The sequence below is a fragment of the Octopus bimaculoides genome, chromosome 4, assembly GCF_001194135.2.
Source record: "Octopus bimaculoides isolate UCB-OBI-ISO-001 chromosome 4, ASM119413v2, whole genome shotgun sequence".
In the NCBI taxonomy this organism is placed as follows: Eukaryota; Metazoa; Mollusca; class Cephalopoda; order Octopoda; family Octopodidae; genus Octopus; species Octopus bimaculoides.
This window is the reverse complement of record NC_068984.1, coordinates 3205714-3209721: the sequence shown is the minus strand read 5'-3', so window position 1 is coordinate 3209721 and position 4008 is coordinate 3205714. Positions and strand designations below refer to the sequence as shown.

General features: G+C 33.0%; 1 protein-coding gene across 5 annotated transcripts in view; it reads right to left on the bottom strand.

The window, feature by feature from the left end:
- Positions 1 to 1418: 1418 nt before the first annotated feature.
- Positions 1419 to 4008, bottom strand: part of LOC106870014 (serine-rich adhesin for platelets) — a 462526-nt gene continuing 459936 nt past the window's right edge. For all 5 annotated transcript variants that reach the window (XM_052966859.1, XM_014915981.2, XM_014915987.2 and 2 more), the window contains one exon: positions 1419 to 2583. The gene's annotated coding sequence lies outside the window, so the exon portion shown is untranslated. The remainder of the gene's footprint in view (positions 2584 to 4008) is intronic.

Below are 4008 nucleotides of genomic sequence, written 5' to 3'. Positions count from 1 at the left end.
ATATATATATATATATATATATATATATATATACGTATAGGGAGCTGGTTTTGTAATGTAATATACATATATACACTCACTAATATGCAATGTATGTATGAAATTATTGTTATTATGCGTATTGTATTTATATGATTACATTTATAAAAAGAAGAAAACTAGGTAAAAAATGGGTGAAGCTAATTTATAATATATGAGTAAATATATGTGGCTGTGTATGCGCATTTACATATATGTGCTTATGTGTATCCATATATATATGAGTATATGAATATGTACATACATTTATATATATATGTATGTATGATGTGCATTTATTTACAACTTGGTTTTAATTCATTTCTATTCTGTCTGACCATTTAATCCAATTATCTTAGCAAATAGTCCTTTAATTGTGTTAAAATTAATTACTTAACTGAGTGGGGAAGAGGTGAAAAGAATTATGTTTATAAGGAGGTGTGTGTCGGAAATAAAGGTGATAATTAGCAGAAGAAAGTCAATTTCAAATTTAATATATATTTGGTAAAGGTAAAAATAGCATGAAGATGAATTAGAAATATGTTGGAAGAATGAAAAATGGTAAATTTAAAAAGAATATGGCAATATGGAAATAAAATTATGTGTAGAAGGAAAACATATACATCAATAAATATTCAATAAATAGTTAAATGCTAAAACAAAACAGAATAGAGAAAATGACTGAAGAATCTACACACACATACACACAAGCAAAATACGAATGGTGGGTGGGGGGAGAATACTTTGAAAATTCTGAAAGAAAGTTCACCAATTTTTCATGTTGATGAGCGGAGGATTGTTAGCTGAAAAAGAAAAAAAGAAAAAAAAATGTTTTAATTTCTTACAATTGGCCCTTGACCTTTGATGTTTAACGGTAGAGGGGGCGTTTGTTTAGTAAGTCAATGACAACGTCAACACTGGACGAGGGATTTTGGATTTAACAGAGGTTGGACTTTGTGAGAGAGTTTCTGTTAGGCTCGGCAGGCGTCACAGGAAAACACAAAATTGTGTTTTTTAAATATAGAAATAATATAACATTCGTTTTATATAGAAACAGAAGAGGGGCGAGGTGAGATATAGAAGAATGGAGAGTAAAGAGAGGAGTGAAATTGTAATCTTTTTTTATAGTTTGGATATTTACCAGGACTAGCTACTCTGCATGTATATATGTATGCATGTATGTATGTATGTATGTATGTATGTATGTATGGGTGTATGTATGGGTGTGTGCATGTCTCTTCTACTTTTTGATTATTATAAATCTTCCACTGAGGAGGGAACCGGTTTACAACAAAGATACAGGGCTCCATCTTTGGGATGTACGTACGTATGTATATATGTACGTATTCATGCACGCATGTATATATATATATATATATATATATATATATATATATATATATATATACATGCATGCATGAATACGTACATATATACATACATACATACATCCCAAAGATGGAGCCTTGTATCTTATGTAGCTGTAAAAGTATCTATTTGGTAAAGAGGAATTAATCTGGTTGGTAAACTGATACAAATGAAATTATTAATGTATAATCTAAGGACAGCAAATTGAAGAAGAAATATGAAATGAGAAATAAAAATGTAAAAAGGAGGAAAAAAAGGAGGAAAAGTTTGGTCCAAAAAGCCTGGAGAAAGTGAATGAAATTAATTTTAGATGCAAATAATAATAGCAGCAGCAGCAGCAGCAGCACCAATCATTTTTGTTTTATCAATATTTAAATAAATAATATCCATCACTATAAATCGGAAATTCTAATGTTTTTATGTTATTTCTCTGTAGATTAGAAAATCATGGCTGCTCTTTCTACATTTGGTTATTTCTACTTCCAAATATATCTTTTAGTTAGTTGCTTATCTATCAATTTTATCGATCTAATCATCAACAATCGATTATTAACTTGTTTATCAGGTTTTGTTCCTATTCTAAATTTCATTAGAACTTCTTGTAGTTTCTCTTAACATCCCTCCGAATCACTAACGTCTATTCCCTAATCTCTTTACATATTTATTTATTGCTATTGTTCTGGTTACGCTTGCTGCAGTTTTTTTTATCTGCTGTATAGTTTCTGGTTTATCGTGGACATTCTTTTTGTGGCAATAAGCTTCCGAATTAAACATTTTTACATATCTATGGTTTCTACAGCTACCTGTTGGATTCTATACTTTATTTATTTATCTATGTCTACTGTGACCTTCTGTGACCTGCCCCTTGCTCTTCGCCCTGCTACCGTTAATAGAGTCAGTGAGGTGTGGTGATAAACTCTCCAAATACATCATCTTCTATTCTACAGATTATAATTTTTTTTTCTTTCTCTATTCAACCTGAAGTCAAAATAGTTGCGATGTCCTCATTCGAACACTCTCCCATCTTCTTTCAGTACGACTGTTGTTGTTGTTCTTACTGTTGCTGTTTTTATTGTTCATGAATTTTTCTAAGTGGGTCATGGAAGAGAAACTTCTTTTTTTTGTTTGTCTTTTCTTTCTTTTTTTCTCTGTCTTTCTTTCAGTTTTCGTTTGTATTTTGGGTGGGGCTCACACATTCTGAAAAATGAAAGAATAAAACATGAAAATTAAAATTGAAAAAGAGAGATTATATGAATGCAATTGTTACTTTTATTATTATCATTATTATTATTATTATTATCATTATTATTATTATCGTGTTCAGCTTGTTGAATATGAATAACATTCGTCTGTAAATGAGGCATTTGCTAGACATAGAATGAATGTCAAAATAAGTTTAGCGTGCCTCCTTTCTGACTCTGTGTGTGTGTGTGTGTGTGTGTGTGCGCGCGGCCTATACCAAAATTTATCCTCAGCACTAAAGTTGATTACTCCGCAGAGTTTTAACTTCTGTGTGGGACACACACACATACATATATACACACATATGCACTGTTTCACGCTTACAACATTGGACGTCAAAGTACTATAACATCATCACACTCTGCTCCAATACTTATGCACCAAACCTCTTTCACACCGACAATCAACCAGTGAAGAAATATTTTCTGATTCAAAGTAGTTTCATTGTTATACATCACACCTTTTTCATCTCTCTCTCTCTCTCTCTCTCCATACTCATAAATATTTCCAACTAATAATAAAGTCAAGTTATCTTCTCAATGGCGTATATATTCCACACCCCTGAATAGGACGCCAGTCAATCGTAGGGTTACTCATTTTCGCCAGCTGAGTAGACTGGAACAACTTAAAATGAAGAGTCTTGCTCAAAAACACAACGCGTCGCCTAGCTCAGGAATCGAAATCACAAGCTTACGAACATGAGGTCAACACCCTAACCACTAAGCCACGCGCTTACACCAACAAATAATAACTATTATCTAACACAAATAACCATTCTATAAGGCGTTTATCTTTCACTCGTTTCACTCATTGGACTGGGGCACCTCCTTGAAGGGTTTCGTCGACTCCAGTGCTTATTTTAAGTCTGGAACTTATTTTATCAGGCCCTTTCTTGCCGAACCGCTTGATAATATGGGGCCGTAAAGAAACCAACACTGGTTATCAAGCCACGGTTAGGGGACAAACACAGACACACAAATTCACACACACACACACACACACACATATATATACGACAGGATTCTTTCAGATTCCGTCAACCAAATCCACTCCCAAGGTTTTGGTCGGCCCGAGACAATAGTAGAAGGCACTTGCCCAAGGTGCCACGCAGTGGGACTGAATCCAGAACCACACTACTTACCACACAGCCACTCCTGCACCTATATATATATATATAGAGAGAGAGAGAGAAAAAAAAATTAAGGTACTCAGAAATCTGGATGTTTGTACATTTACAGATTTTTATTAATGTCACATATTAAAATCCTACACGACTAGGTGAAAAGCGTTTTATTTAATATGTGACATTAATAAAAATCTGTAAATGTACAAACATCCAGATTTCTGAGTACCTTAATTTTTTTTTCTCTCTCTCTCTCT